The following is a 17,131-nucleotide window of genomic DNA, read 5'->3' on the forward strand; positions in this document are numbered from 1 at the left end:
CAGCAGGAGTGAAAGCACTCACTCTGACAGTCTGGTCATCCCTTGGCATATATGCATTCTGATTTTTGGTCAGAACATCTACCCGGCTTGCCAGGGATTGCTGAAAAAAGGGGCTCCCCTCACCCGCAATTCCCAATGGTGGCCAACCTGCATATACTGCAACACTGGTCCCGGACTAGGAATTTTGAATGTGTACTAGGAGCCATCCTCAATCTTGCCAGACCAAGCTTACAGAGAAATGTCTGGACATATGAGCAGCCTGGAATCCTATGGAGTCTTTAGGGGTTGAGTGTAGAGGGGAAGGCAAGGAGCATGAGTTCTATTTTTAAAAAGATATATCGGGGGGCCACATCATCAGGGCTCCCTACAGTTGGATGACCTAATTCATTAGGGCACAGTCTTACAGAGACCTAAAGCTCATGGAGCCTCTGGTCCTCCCCACTGTACTGGCCCTCTCATGAGAGAGCTAATCCAGGCTGGCAAGCTGACATGGGGGAAGGGGTGTGTTGGGGGTTCCTGGAATGAGTGCGTCTGCCATCACAAGAGCATCCTCTGTCACAGTGGACCAGACCCCAGGATCTTTTGCCTGCTCTCATATACATATTATCTCCTAGGAAGTATTCATGATCCCTTCCTGGAGTAACATAAAACTAGTGCCCCTCTCCATCCCACCCACCCACCCCCGTTGGCAGTAATTGTGGTTGCGTGAGGCTGTTTGCCTGCAGGGCTCTTACGAGGGGGGAGGTGAAAGTGGTGTGAGGAAAAGGGTCTAAATGTCCTTTCCCTGCTGCGGGCTGTTGGTCACTCTGAAAAGGCATGACTGTACCCCTTGAAGATCATGGCCAGTGGCTGCTGCCCTGCTGACGTACCAACGCCTTGCCTACGGTCTGGTGATGCAGCTATCAAGGAGGTTGCCCAACCCAGGTTGGAAGATCATTTGCAGGACCATTCCAGGATTCAAGGATTAACCTCAGGTCCATCAACTCATGGATTCCCGCTATGTGCAAAGGTGGGCAGAGTAACAAAACAATGTATGAAGAGTCTTACTTCATATGGGTCTTACTTCATATGCAAACTTTATATTTTCTAATTTCTGCATATTTAGTTGGGGGAGTCCCCACTCCTTTTCATTCAACTCTGAAGTTTCAAGAGTTAATGGCAAGTGCAGGGTTAGCTTACCTTTTTCATACACGTTTGCTGAGGCTGTAGGAAGGGAAAGTCATTATGGAATCGCTTATATCTAGGGGTGAATGTTAGTTTATTGTCTGCTTGTTTGTGTGCACACATACAGTGATCAGTGGATTAACAGATTTAGTGTGAAACTTGCCCCTCTGTTCCTCAGCAGAGTTCAAAACTTTACAGTTGTTTTTATGCTATTTCTTCTTTTCTTTTTTCCCCGGGTCGTGTGTGTGTGTGTGTGTGTGTGTAACCCTGAGTCTACACCAAGAACTTAAATGTGTCAAACACCTTCCCACTCAGAAATACAAAGCTGTGAAATGGCTGGTGAGAAAACTAAAGAGTTTTAGATGCCTTTCCCTTACACCAAGAGCTTAAATGTGTCAAACCCCTTCCCACTCAGAAACACAAAGCTGTGAATTGGCTGGTGAGGAAAGTAAAGAGTTTTAGATGCCTTTCCCCTCAGAAGCAGAAAGGTTTGTGACTGTCTTGAGGGAGTATTCTTAAGACTCAGAAATTTCCCACTCTTTCCCCCCAAGTCCTCCTTTTCCCACTCCTTGCCACTGAGTTCCATTAGCTCTGCTCATCTGGTTGTCTGCAAAGTGCCCTCTGAGTCCACAAATATTCCACTCCATTCCATTACATTGAGGCAGTTTGGGAGGGATTTGTCCTTCTTAGGTTTTTTTACTTGAGATTAATGTGAAACCAAAGTATCTGTGGATTACTCCGAGTCTTCCAATACCTCCTTCTTGCCCTCAGTTTTTCTGGTTATGCGTCCATGAAGATTATAACATTTCTAGCTCTTTCAGAAACAGATATTAGATTTATTAATGTGAAATTTCCTTTTATATTTGAATGGGAACATAGGTCAGGTATTTGGACCCAGTGAAAATTCTGTGCTTTCAACAGTGCTTCACTGCTTTCAGATAAATGCCTCTGGCCTCAATGGCTTAAGTGATGTTCAGAATATCACATGAAAGAAATTTTGCCTTCTTACATTTTCCGTGGTTCAATGAAACTAAAAAAATGGAACTGAGAATTTACCTGAGTCTAAATTACAGTCATGTTATACATTCCATAGTTCTGTGGCATTCTTGTCTGACTGTCCTACATTTATTTCCTTAAATTCTACCTTAAATTCTTCCTCCATTTTTTTCATGTATAATCTATCCTCTTTCTGTGCATTATCGATGGTACTGCACCTTGATGTATACCTCTTTACTTACACTATCTTAACAATACAACACAATCTAGATTTCTCTATTTCATGCATCTATATACAGGTCACTGGAAATTTAGTACAACTCTTTCCTGCTCCATGTCCTAATATTCAGTCTATGGTAAAACCGGAACCATCCACCTTCCTAGAATATTACACCTAAGAAGCCTCTGCTAACTTCAAGAGAACAGGGCAGCATTTTATCATTGTAGCAGTCATTAAATGCCTTTTATGCTTTAATATAATAAACCAGTTGGCATACTTAGGAGGAAAAGTCTTCATTTCTGTAAGGAGTCATTGAACTCACAGTTAAACTAATTCATAATGAGACTGAATTAATAAAAACAGTCTCTTTTGCTTTTGCTAGGCACTGTCTACCAAGTGGTACAGCTTTGCACAGTTGTTTCCTCCCAGAGGTCCCAGTGTTCTCTGCTGTGTACATGGATCTCTTGTACATGTGAACATAAGAACAGCCATCCTGGATCAGGCCCAAGGCCCATCGAGTCCAGCATCCTGTTTCACACAGTGGCCGACCAGATGCCGCTGGAAGCCACAGGCAGGAGTTGAGGACATTCCTTCTCTCCTGCTGTTACTCCCCTGCAACTGATATTCAGAGGCATCCTGCCTTTGAGGCTGGCAGAGGCGTAACTAGGGAAAACAGCGCCTGGGGCAAGCACTGAAATTGCACCCCGCCCACCGCGCCCCCCCCCACCCCAACATACATCTGACTGACACACATCTTTCAGAAAACTTTTATTTAAAATTTTTTTAAAATTACAAAAATTACCAAAAATTTCAAAATGCAATAAATAACAAAAAATGCAATAAATAACCAAAAATGCAATATACAACCAAAAATGCAATAAACAACCAAAAATGCAATAAACAACCAAAAATGCAGAAATTGCAACTCACGCTCATTAATTTTCTAATTAGCAAACTATGACATGCCTGAAAATCATAACTTAGCCCTCCTTGCTTTCATAGATGCAAATTGGTCTATGATGCCATCAAAGTCAGTTTTGTCCTCTGCCTATAGCAAACAGCTTGATCCGTGGACAGCAGCATTTAGCTCTATGTCCCAAGGAGTTTCACAGAGATGAAACTAAGCTGCACGCTTGAATGCACTTAGTGCAATCCGATGTGTGCTTACTCAGAAGGAAGCCCTATCAAGCTCAGTGGCACTCACCCTCCAGTCAGTGTGCTTAAGATTGCATGCACAAGGTCTCAATGTCAAACATACAAACCACATGTTTACACACAGATAAACACACGGCGGAATCTTTGACACGCACATACACACACACACACAAAATTTTGGGATCAGGGCATGCTCATGGATATTGGGGGGGGGCTGCCCTCCCCACACTGCTTGTGCATTAGGAAACAGAGTTTAGAATAAACCTTAATACACACACAACATGTTCACTGTCCATACATAATACATGTTTGCCCACCATAAGCAGATTCCTACATCAGATGCCAACATGCAGTATATACTCCTATGTTGTGGGGGAGGAGAGCTGGTCTTGTGGTAGCAAGCATGACTGGTCCCCTTAGCTAAGCAAGTTCCACCCTGGTTTGCATTTGAATGGGAGACTAGAAGTGTGAGCACTGGAAGATATTCCCCTCAGGAGATGGAGCCACTCTGGGAAGAGCATCTAGGTCCCAAGTTCCCTCCATGGCAGCATCTCCAAGATAGGGCTGAAAGAGACTCCTGCCTGCAACCTTGGAGAAGCCACTGCCAGACTGGGTAGACAATACTGAGCTAGATAGACCAATGGTCTGACTCAGTATATGGCAGCTTCTTATGTTCCTAAATACTACTGCAGCACACACACAAGACACCTGTCCCATCCTGACACTCAGCCAACTTCCATAATCAAGATCCTACACACACACACACCCCACAACTGCCTACTCCTAGATTTACAAGGAATACAAGCCACACCTAATGGCACAGCAGGGAAGTAACTTGCCTAGGGAGCAAAAGGTTGCGGGTTCGAATGGAAACACCTATATTGGGCAGCAGTGATATAGGAAGATGCTGAAAGGCAACATTTCATACTATGTGGAAGGAGGCAATGGTAAACCGCTCCTGTATTCTACCAAAGAAAACCACAGGGTTCTGTGGGTGCCAGGAGTCAAAACCAACTTGATAGCACAACAAGCCACACCAGGGCTACCAACTTTCCAATAAGCCTCTGTAGCTGTGTGTTTGATAGTTGCTTGACAGGCAGAAATTTGCAGCTGAAATGTTTCACAGCTCATCCATAATGTTTATCCCTCAACTTACGCAGGCTGAGATGCTATTCAAAGCCACAGATGCAGAAGCAAGGCTGAAAAACTGGCAACCCCCAGTGAGGAACAGAAGAACAGCCCTGCGGGATCAGGCACAAGGCCCATCTAATCCAGCACCCTGTTGAATGTGTGTGCCAGAGACACATCACACAATCTTGTAACTCATACATCTGTACACCCAATTCACACCTTACATGCATACATATATACACAGAGAGAAGATCAGCCTTGCATATTTCATTGTCACTTGCATCTAAGAATCATACATTAAACCCAGAAGTTAAGAACGCACACAGTTTCATAACATTAGACTCTGCATTTATAATATACAGCATATACAGCCCATGCCATCACACACAGCCCTTCCATCGCCTCACAGCCTGCCGAGAGGGCCCGATCCACTCACCTCGCGCGTGCGGGCGACGCGCTCCCGCCCCCAGGCAGCCTCCCAGGCAGGGGGGGACCAGTCTCAGTGGGCAGAGCGGCGCGTGGCTGGTGGCTTTGCTGAGGCCACGCAGGCTGGTGAGAGACAGCGAGGAGGCGCCCGAATGATGGGAGGTGAGCTCCAGGCTCCAGCCCAGCTGCGGCCCGAGCGAGCGCTTGCAACCCTGGCAGCAGAGCAGCACACAAGGGCGTCCAAACTTTTGCGCTCCAAACTTTTGCGCTCTGGAGGATGCGTCTCCCATGCGGAGCTGGAGCCACGCCCACGGGCGGGGGAGTGCGGCATGAAGGGGCTGGTCTTTGGAATCCACGGAGGACGCGGAAAGGAGGAGGAGGAGGAGGAGAAGGACCGCGGGCGGACTACGCTGGCTGGGAGAATTGCCACCCGCCGGCCCGGGTCTCCGCTGGGATGGGAGAAAGCGAAGAGTGACGTCCGTCCTCCTCGGCTGGCCGCCGGACCCTGCACATTTGCAAGGGCAGTGAGGAGGAGGCTCGCCTGCCCCCTCAGCCAGGGGAAGCCCTCCCATGGATGGAGGAGACTGGAGTGCCATGCCTGCCCGGCGCGCCTCTGGGGGTCCCCGCCACGGGTGTCTCCAAGGCACGCCAGAGGCCAACCCCGACGGCAGCGGTGCACAGCTCTCTGGCCCCAACAAACTTTTCTCCCCCTCTCCTTTCCCCGAGAAGAAAGTGGTGCATTGAGTGACAAGCGGCGGAGCCAATCACGGCGGCGGTGAAGTCACAACACCACGCCTGCCGCTCCGGAGTGGATCCGGAACGACCTGCATGCGCGCCAACACACACAGGCGAGCTGGGGAGAGGAGGAGGAAGGCACCTGCAAACTGATGAGCAATGGGGGGGCGCCCCCGGGACTGGGGGAGGGGGGGAGGGGGGCTGCTCCGCTATGCTGCGCAAAAAAAAAAATCAACAAAAAAACAACAAATTTTTTTTGGCAAAGGCAGAGGATCGGCGGGGGCACTTTTTGGCGCCCCCTGCCAAGTGGCGCCCAGGGCACATGCCCCCCCCGCCCCCCTATCGTTACACCCCTGGAGGCTGGAGGTGGCCTATAGTCCTCCAACTAGTAGCTGTTGATAGACCTATCCTCCATGAAGTTATCCGAACTTCTCTTAAAGCCATACAAACTAGAAGGCAACACTGCATCTTGTGGCTTCCACAAGTTGATTATGCATTATGTGAAAAAGTATTCCGTTTGTTGGACCTAAATTTCTTGGCAACCAATTTCATGGTATGACCCCTGGCTCTAGTGTTGTGTGTGAGATAGACATTTCTCTCTATCCACTTTCTCCACACTATGCATGATTCTATAGAGCTCTATCATGGCTCTCCGTGGTCGTCTTTTTTCTAAACTAAAAAGCCCCTGGTGTTGTAACCTTGCCTCATAAGGAAGGTGCTCTAGGCCCCTGATCATCTTGGTTGTCCTCTTCTGCACCTTTTCCAATTCTACAATGTCCTTCTTAAGGTGTGGTGACCAGAATTGTATTCAGTGGGCTGATCCTTTCACTTTAATGTAATGGCAAATCCTTGTATACAAAGGAATACTGCTGCTGCTGCAGCTACTACTACTGCTACTACTATTGCTACTACTACTATTACTACTGTTGGAAATTCTCTGTGGTGAGAGAATCCCTTTCTCATTATAGCAGAGTGCACAGAGGCACAACACAGCAGTAGTTTAGTTAGGCATGTGTGTATCCTGAGAGTAATGTAACTTGGAGCCAATTCATATTTTCAAATCAGTATAAAAGTCATTTATTAAGGAACTCCATTCTAGATAGGAAAGTGAGGAGTTAGGATCTCTAATCTATCTATCTAGCTGGATGCAGATGGATTCTGCATCCTCTCTGCACATATGGTGCAGGGAGAGAGGCTTGCCATGTTGCAAGGTAGAAAGGCAGGTAGGAAGAGAGAGAGGAAGAGGAAGTTGATCCCTAAGAGTAGCAATCTACATATCAAAGGGATAGCATCAGAGCAGTGGAGAAGTGATGACCAATGTCTTGACTCTCTAGCCCTCTGACTTACTAGTCTGTCCTCCACTGTCTGAGGCAAAGAGACAGCGCAAAGTCCTTTAACTTCCAACAACTACTACGCCTTTTAACCAAAGTGCTTAAAGCACATAAAACACACACAAACGTTGGCGATGCTATGCACACATTGGCTCTAAGCAGTTCTTCCACCAAGACCTCTTTATTACGCAAAGATAAAATACCAGATGTTACAAGTTAAAAATGAAACAAAACCAGTTTCAATGTAAAAACACAATCATCCGTTGCTTACCAAACCAAGTATCACAGCTGTGCTTAAATTCCTCTATCTCAAGATATACATATATGATGGTTATCTGTCCCCAAAGAGTTCACAGTGTAAAAGGAAAAGCAGACATGAGCAGCAACAACCACTGGAGGGATGCTGTGCTGGGGCTGGACAGGGAATATGCATGCACAGCTGCCCTCTTCATGAAAGAAGCTTCCCTGAAGTCAACAGGACAGACAGGCGCGTAAAAATGATAGGGCAAGGGGAGACAGTTGTCTGGGGGCCCCACTGCCTGGAGGGGCACCCCAGAGGCACCTCATGTGACTCCCCATTGCCCCCTGCCCAGCCCCATAGCCTCTCAGCCACTTGCCCTCTTCGCCGTCTCTCCTGCTTGTTCTGCTGGCCCGCAATCCAAGCAGCAGGCAAGCTGCAAAGAGCTCCTTTTCTCCCGCCTCTCACCTGATTGGCGGGTGGGCGGGGCTTCCACGGAGGCCTCCGTGTAGGCCGCAGTGAAGCCTGAACTCGAGTAGGGCCCAAGCAAGCCAGGAAGGAGGAGGCAGCCAGAGTGTTCTCTGCAGCAGAAGACCCCTTGCTGCCCTGCTTAACCCAGACCAGCATTTGCCAGGTAGAGTGTGAACTCCTTTTTGTGGTTACCTTTCCCGCCCCCCCCCCATATATAGGGATCTGCTTGCCATAGGGCTTGGATATGGGGGGGGGGAGGGACCGAAAAGTCTCTGAATATTTATTTTGAAACAGCTTGGAAAATTTGCTGACTTAAAAAAAACTATCTAAAAAGTCCTATAAGTGGCTTGTTTCATGGCAGAAAATTGCAAAAACTTCTGGAACAGTATTTTATTAATTTTATTTATTCATTCATTCATTTATAAATGCACTTATGTTCAAGTTGTTTTGCAACCCAGAAGGTCTGAGTGAGAACTGTGAAGCATGTGTGGTGCTTCTATTTTATTTTTCTTGTGTGTGAACTGCTGCCCAATAACTTGCAGGGACTTCAGGGTAAATCTGGCCAACATGTGAATGCAGCACCTCCATTCCAGAGGAGATGTGTCTTAAAGGGCTTAAAAGCCTCCTGTGAAAAACCTCCTGCAATCAAACTTGACTGAATTTGTTCAGAATTCTGGGAAAACAAACATAGGTTCACCCTGCATGGTTGAAAGTCTCCTTTGCTAATCTGCAGCGAGGGGCCCATTTTAATAATTCATCTTTCTAGTGTGTTCTAGGCATTAAAAGTAATACAAATGTATAGTACTCAATGTATATCACTATATATTGTGATGTGTGTGTGTGTATTCAGTGAAATGTATTTGCAGGCAGCATACTTATTTTGGAATATCAGACTTAAATCCTTGGGGGCCTGGGGTGTGCGGAGGCCCTGGACTTTGGGGGGGGGCCCATTTTAAAATCTTGTCTCTGGGCCCACTCCAACCTTGCTACGCCCCTGAGGACAGATGTTGTGGGATGAGAAGATCCATTTGAGTCACTATACTCCCTGCCACTGTACCACTTGACTGAACTGGACCAATTCTCTTCAAACCAATAAGCCTGCTCTTTGGTCTGACAAAGATTCAAGGGAGAGGGATCTCTGTTTTCAGTGTCATTCAGAGAGAGCCTTGAACTGACACAGTCACAAAGATTTATTCTTTGAAATAAGAAGTGGAAATTCTTTTGATGATTATGTGATGAGACTCTAAGAAGTGTCTGTCAAAGAATTTCTTCGGGGCATTAAAACAGCACTTTGAATGATCAAATTTCTGGAGATTTCCCAGACTAAAATTACTGAAAAATGATTTAAATATTTTATAACCATGCTGATAAACCATTAATTGTACAGTTAATTATACATGAAGTAAACCATTACTTACAAGAGAGGTTAATTAATTGGTTTCCTAGGGAAGCTATTTTTTTAAAAAAATTAGCCAAGAGCTTCTGATACATCTTTTTGTATATGCTCTCTTCACTGTGTTATTGACAGTTTCAACATTCACATATATAATTACAAGCTGATTTAACTGTTGAGCATTTAATTCAAATCTGAAATTTTTAATATATACTAGGGCTGTGCACAAACGCAAATGTTGGTTCAGAGTCCTTTGCACCCTTTTGAATGTCGGGGTCAGAACTGGGGTCAGGAAAAGCCTAAAACAAGCTTTAATTTTTCAGAGTAATCAGGATACTAACTGTGAACCCAGAAGAAAAGTAGCCCAACACTAGACAATCACAGGGGAAGTGATGTAGCAACAGAGAATCAAAGGGGAAGTGATGTAACAGAGAATCAACATGGAAATCAGCCACTTGTGAATAAAAAATGGGCTAAAAGGCTTTTAATTTTTTTTAAGGAGATATGTACAGACAGAAAGGCAGATGGGCAGATAAAAGGCGGAAAATAGGGGGGGCGGGTGTTGTTGCCCCAGCTGCAATCACTTCCAAAAAAAGAAGAAGAAGAAGAAGAAGAAGGAAGGAAGGAAGGAAGGAAGGAAGGAAGAACAGGCTCTCTCCGCTATCTGGAGCTCCAGAAAGCTCTGGGTTTGTTTGTTTTTAACAGGGTTAGGAAAGTCAGTTCCAAACTGGGCTGTACAGATCATTTCCATTTTTACCAAGCCTAATATATATATATGGAACATAGGAAGCTGCCATATACTAGGGATGTGCAAAAAATTTCGGGCACAGAACAATCTGTGCCCGAAACGAACAATTTCGGGTGATTCGGGGCTGAACCGAATCACCCCCGATGCCCCCCGAATTTTTTCGGGCATGAGCCAAATCACCCGAATTTCGGGCAGAAAAAATTCGGGTGATTTGGTTCATGGTTGATTTTTGGCAATTTTTTAAAGTTTTAGTGACTTTGGGGCAGTTCGGGGGCATAGCATGGGATTTGGGCAAAAGGAGTGGGGTGGGGTGGTAGTGCCTAATGGGTGCAGGCTACCACCCCAATTTCAGGGGGATTGGGCAAAGGGCTGATTTTTGGTAAATTTCTGAAAATTTCATGTCTTTGGGGCAGATTGGGGCATATTGGGGCAGAAAGTGGGGGCTGGGGCAGAATAGTGGGGTGGGGTGGTAGGGCCTCATGGGTGCAGGCTACCACCCCAATTTCAGGGGGTTTGGACAAAGGGGTGATTTTTTGAGAATTTTTGAAGTTTTGGTGACTTTGGGGCAGTTTGGGGGCAGAAAGTGGATCTGCCCCAAAATAGTGGGGTGGGATGGTAGTGCCTCATGGGTGGAGGCTACCACACCAATTTCAGGGGGATTGGGCAGAGGGCTGATTTTTTGAGAATTTTTGAAGTTTGGGTGTCTTTGGGGCAGATTGGGGGCAGAAAGTGGATCTGCCCCAAAGGAGTGGGGTGGGCTGGTAGATAGTGCCTGATGGCTGGAGGCTACCACCCATCCCCAATTTAAGAGTGATTGGGCAGAGGGGTGAATTATGGTGAATTTATTTGTATGAGGTTTGTCTTCATAAGGTGAAGTGTGCTAAATTGATTACTTCCTCATATTATTCATAGTAAAGGAAAGTGTGAAAAAGTGAAAGTGGGGTCATGAGAGTTGTTTAATTGAAAAAAATCTCATTTGCTATGATAGAATGAGAATTCACACATCAGGTGTGAATTTTTTTTCAATTAAACATTTAAACATAAACATAAGATTTTTTTCAATTAAACAACTCTCATGACCCCACTTTCACTTTTTCACACTTTCCTTTACTATGAATAATATGAGGAAGTAATCAATTTAGCACACTTCACCTTATGAAGACAAACCTCATACAAATAAATTCACCATAATTCACCCCTCTGCCCAATCTCTCTTAAATTGGGGATGGGTGGTAGCCTCCAGCCATCAGGCACTATCTACCAGCCCACCCCACTCCTTTGGGGCAGATCCACTTTCTGCCCCCAATCTGCCCCAAAGACACCCAAACTTCAAAAATTCTCAAAAAATCAGCCCTCTGCCCAATCCCCCTGAAATTGGTGTGGTAGCCTCCACCCATGAGGCACTACCACCCCACCCCACTATTTTGTGGCAGATCCACTTTCTGCCCCCAAACTGCCCCAAAGTCACCAAAACTTCAAAAATTCTCAAAAAATCACCCCTTTGTCCAAACCCCCTGAAATTGGGGTGGTAGCCTGAACCCATGAGGCACTACCACCCCACCCCACTATTCTGCCCCAGCCCCCACTTTCTGCCCCAATATGCCCCAATCTGCCCCAAAGACATGAAATTTTCAGAAATCAACCAAAAATCAGCCCTTTGCCCAATCCCCCTGAAATTGGGGTGGTAGCCTGCACCCATTAGGCACTACCACCCCACCCCACTCCTTTTGCCCAAATCCCATGCTATGCCCCCGAACTGCCCCAAAGTCACTAAAACTTTAAAAATTCACAAAAAATCAGGACTTTGCCCAATCCCCCTGAAATTGGGGTGGTAGACTCTACCCATTGGGCACTACCACCCCACCCAAAAATTTTGCCCCTGGGCCCCTTTTTACCCCCCCGAATCGATTCGGATTCGGATTCGGATTAAATCCGAATCCAAACCGAATCAAGGGTGATTCGGGTGACCCATATTCGGGCACAAAACAGAACGGGGGTGATTCGGCTCGGGTCCGAGCCGAATCACCCGAAAATCCGAATTGCACACCCCTACCATATACTGAGTCAGACCATTGGTCTATCAAGCTCAGTATTGTCTCCACAGACTCGCAGTGACTTCTCCAAGGTTGCAGTCTGGAATCTCTCTCAGCCTTATCTTGGACAAGCTAGAGAGGGAACTTGAAACCTAACCTGCTCCTGTAGCCCACCCCTTAGCCCAGGTTTGCAGAGTGAGCGCTCCGCAAACCCAGGCTATCTGCTCGTGAGTAGCCACGGTGCGGCTCCATGCCACGGCTACTTGTGAGTAGACCCCCGGCCAGGAGGCTTAAAAGCAGCCTCCCGGCTCGGGGGTCTCCCCTATGCCCTGCACGCTCACGCAGGGCATACTGGGGTTTCCAGGGGCCGTGCTGCCCCCGAGCTCCCCAGCCCCCACCGGCTCCGTCTCGGAGCCAGCCATCGTGTGGGCAGCTGATTTGGCCGCCCAGGGCTCCCTCCCCGCTCGTGAGCGGGGAGAGCAGGCTTAGCCCACTCTTCCCGCTCACTTCCCAAAACCGGGTCTCACAGATCGTGAGACCCGGTCCACTGTCTTATATTCTGTGCAGTGCCCTGCTGATCCAAGAGTGGGCTGCACTGATACCATGCAACTGAAAAGCCTAGGCAGCTTGTGTTGTCTGGAGCACCAGGAGCCCTCTGCTCCCAGCTGCTCCAGTTGAGGGTAGCCCGCCTTTTCTACTCAGCATATTGCTGAGGTAAAATGAACTGTGGGTTCATTCTACCTTGGCAGGTGATCATCTGGGTGATTGCCACTGGGTAGCTGGGCTTTCCACCACCCACCACCATTTTGGGAAGTAAGCCAGAGGGAAGGAGTGGCTGCACCGAGTGTAGCAGCTACTCCACTTAGAGAAGCTGCTTTGCTGCTGGTGGGAGGACTTTGGGAGGACTTCCTCCTCCCTATCCCAGCTCTGGATTCTGCTGAGCTGCTGTTCATGTGGGCTTGTGGTACAGTGGAGGTCAAGACAGCCACCACTTATCTGCTGGGGAAGGAAGATGAGCCCCTGCCTTCCCCTCAGCCCTTGCGATTGTGTGGCTTAGGTCATGTGCACAACCTCTCTGAATTCAAGATGACCCCCTTAAAAATACAAAGTAAATATGGTTTATAGCTATATTTACCTGAAAGAAGAGGACTCTGAATTTAAGTTGACCGCCCCATTTCTAACATCAAAGAACTGGGGGTGGGGGTGGGATTTAGTCTTCAATTCAGATATATACATTATGTTAGTAGTCTATGCACTGTAGATTAATGAAGCTTTCTCATTCTCTCATCACAAATGTCTGTAAAGGGGAAAGAAAACATCAGCAATTCCACCAATAAATTCAAGAATGTTTACCATAATTACTAGACTACACTAAAAGGAAAAGTACCCCATTTATACACAATAACTGCAGGCCATGTTTTTTTCCTAAGTGTTGTGCCTCTTGAGGTATTGAGTTGCTACCTAGACAAATTCAGGAACCCACTTAAGTGCATCACTGTTCAAGAAAGCCCATGAGTGTGTGAACCTAGTTAATGAGATGCTCGAGTGGCCTTTGAGTTCCATTCCAAAATGTTTTTGCGATCATTGGCATACGAATGCCACTGCACCAAACTAGAATCTTCCTTAATATGAGAGTGGTTTACATTGACCATACTCAAAGGGAACAGCATCACAATTGCAAATATGTAATGTGTAGTAGACATGGAGCAGCCCCCACCTCCACAAGCAATGCGGGCATGCTTTAGAGCTCCATGAAGCATTGCACACACCTCTCTCTTAGATCTAAGGTACTCTGCATGGTATGTAAGACAGTGTCTATTGCCCATGCCCCTTCCCCCAGTCAAGATGAAGAGCAGAAAGCAACATCTAGAATAGGAAAAGAATACTTATTCAGGAATAATGTCTTGTGGAAGCAAGCATGACTTGTCCCTTTAGCTAAGCAGGGTCCACCATGGTTGCATATGAATGGGAGACTAGAAGTGTGAGCACTGTAAGCTATCCCCCTTAGTGGATGGAGCCACTCTGGCAAGCCTTAAGATTTTTTCTAGTATTTGGATTTTCCTAGCCCGATTTTTGTGATCGTAAGAATAGCCCCAGAGTGTGCGATAGGGACATCTCAGTTTTGATTCATGTGACTATGCAAGCCCTGTATTGTAAAAATGGGGGAAATATGTGTTTGTTGAGGGAGGGGGGATACAATGCCAACAATAAATAAACAATCATTTGGATGTTCATTCCTCATCTTACCTTGCAAGTGCTGTGCAACTTAAGGCTAACACTGAATGCTGCCTAAAATGGAGCTAAAGTCAGAATGCTGTTCTGAATAGGCCAACTTAGCCATATCAGCATAGTTTTCATTTTATATACTGCAGATTCATCCAGGGAAGTACTGTGTTGTTTTTAGCACCAACACTACAGCAGCACTACATTGTACATTCTTTAAGGGTTGTTGTTGTTGTTGTTTTAAAATGACTTATCCAACATACACATTTGTCGTTGAAAGAGGCTTCTTTGGGAGCTACAATTCCTAATTCAACCACATCTCTTTTTTGGGCAATTGTTGTGCATTCAGTGAATGAATGTAGGGGTGCAGCATCATGACTGCAGTTTCTATCCCAATGCTTGTCTGTTTATTGCAAGGTGTGAAAAGAACCCCCACACATATTCATGTAAAGGGCTCTCTTTACATTAGGAAACCCTAGCAAAGCAGAGTTTCCATTCACAGAGGGAGCCCTTTGCAAATACTTTTGTTAACTTGGGCTCTCTTTGTAGACCTTATGATCACACATGGGTTGGGAGCAGAGCCTGACACCACAATGCCATCACTTGCTCTCTACATGTATCCCCTTAAATACATGGAAATTTCTGGGAAATGCCTTTTGTTTGTGTAGTCTTTCAGAACCAAAGCAATGCAGTGATTCTGTATCCACTACTGCTACAGTGATTCTGTATCCAATTACTATATCCACTACTAGAGCAATTCCCTGGTAGGCCTGATTCCTTTTATCTTAACCACTGTTTGGCTGATACTAACGATGAAGTCATCAAAGTGGTAGCCAAATTTATTTATGGGGAGATGAGACAGACATCCCTCCACAGTCTTTTATAGGTTTGATTTTATGGTAGTTTTAGTTTTATTTGTAACATATTGCTATATTTACTCCATTTATTGTAATTCTGAATGGCTGTGTTATTGTCACTTCTGTTTCTGTTTGGCCTATGGCTGCAATAAAAGAACTACTACTACAGTGATTCTGAGAGATGATATGCATGTGCAGAAACATCGGTGATATCTAACTGAGAAGACAAAATGCTAACATCAGAAGTAGGGCAGCACAGGTGAAATTGGCTGAAAAGGGCAGAAGTGTTTTCCAGGGAAATCAACTGTGCTGGCCTTAAAAAGGGATTTTAAGACAGTTTTCTTCCTGGATATTTCGTATTACTCCTGTTGCACAGGTGGAGCAGAAATTATAGGCAAGCGCCCATCCTGAAGAAATACTTAGCTATTTGGTCCCATTTGCCTCAGTTAGTGTCATTTTGCTAAGAGCTTGCGTATGAGAGAAAGAGCTTTCAGAAACTACCAGTGGTGCCTCGATACCTTTTGCCACTTGACAAATTGCAAATTGCCCCAACTCTCCTGCTGGCCCCAACTCTCCTGCTGCCTTCCTGGTTTCACCTACCCCACTCCCAAGCTGGAGCCTGTTGATACCACCTTCTTCTCTCTTTCCTTCACATGCCTCCCTCTCCTGGTGCATGCTCTGCTTGCCTTGAACCCTATTGCCATTCCTCTCTCCCCTCTTCAGTATCCCCCTCTGGGGGTACACTTTGCCTGCCCACCACATCTGGCTCTGTCTGTCTATTTTTATACTGCCCCAAACTTACGTCTCTGCTTGCTTATTTGCTTGCTTGCCTATCACCCATCTGTCACTTGCTGTCCCCAGCACTGTGTTTGTCTGCTGCCTTTGTATATTTCACTTCCTGTTTCAGGAAGAGGGCTCCAAGGAAGGACTCTTCAGTGGAACACTTGAATGGAGGAGATGAAGTCAACCCATAAGTATGGTGCTCAGGGCAACAAGGAACAGGCAGGCAGATGAATGAGGAAGCAAATGAGGCAGCTGGACAGAGAAGTGAGCCTCTATGTTGTTGGGGCAGTGACAGTGATTGCACCAACAGAGAAACCTGCAAGTGAAACCAGATGCAGGCAGGTTGAGTGTGCCCTGGAAGGGGGATGCTGACAAGGGAACAGAAGGACGAGGAGCAGCACCAGGGGGTAAGGCCAGCAAAACATGCTCTGGGAGGAGGAGACAGGAGAGGAGAAGAGAGATGTGGGGCAGTATCAGCAGGTTTCAGCCTGGATGGTGGGTCTGCTGAAGCAAAAGTGGTGGGAAGAGGGGGTGGCGGTGGCACTGGAGAGAAGTGGTGGTGGCAGGGACCTGCAGCAGGCAGGTAAGGTGACACCAGCGAGGTGGAGCGGGGGAGTGCACTCACCACCCCATGAAAGCTAGAGGAGATCTGGTCTTGTGGTAGCAAGCAGGAATTGCGCCCTTTGCTAAATTCAGCTCATCTGAATCTGTAATTATTTGGCCATCTGCAAGCACCAATGCAATGTTACACATAGGGATACTGTCACAAAAATGGAATCATAGCATTGGAGCCTGCACACTGCTTTAGGACAGTAGGAACTCAGTTCAGTTGGCCATTAGCCTAAAACATAAGCTTAAGTTTAGGGAAGAGGCTTATCATTTTGAGAAGCAGAAAATAGTCATTCTTCCCTTGAACCATCAATTGTGTGCAAGATAACTAGTCATTGACATTCAGCCAAAACAAAAAACTTAGGTTTTTTTGCATAAGAAACCCCCCGCAAAAGATAAACGGTTCTTACATCTGAGTAATTCCAAAAAAGGTTTAATTGTATATCCAGATGTCCCATAAAATAGGATGAAATATTTCATGTTAAAATGGTTTAAATAGATACGTTGTGCTACTCAACCTACTGAGGTCGTTCACACAACCATTTTTGATGGGGCTGGGGAGGGTAGTGGGGAGTGGGGGAGGCAGAACACTACCTACCTTCCCCCACATGATCCTTC

General features: G+C 46.3%; 1 long non-coding RNA gene across 1 annotated transcript in view; it reads left to right on the forward strand.

Moving 5' to 3' along the window:
* Positions 1 to 7,943: 7,943 nt before the first annotated feature.
* LOC128349431 (uncharacterized) overlaps positions 7,944 to 17,131 on the forward strand; it is a 51,024-nt gene continuing 41,836 nt past the window's right edge. The window contains exon 1 of the long non-coding RNA XR_008318810.1: positions 7,944 to 8,030. This is a non-coding gene — a long non-coding RNA (uncharacterized LOC128349431). The remainder of the gene's footprint in view (positions 8,031 to 17,131) is intronic.

This window comes from Hemicordylus capensis, chromosome 3 (assembly GCF_027244095.1).
Source record: "Hemicordylus capensis ecotype Gifberg chromosome 3, rHemCap1.1.pri, whole genome shotgun sequence".
NCBI classification, from domain to species: Eukaryota; Metazoa; Chordata; class Lepidosauria; order Squamata; family Cordylidae; genus Hemicordylus; species Hemicordylus capensis.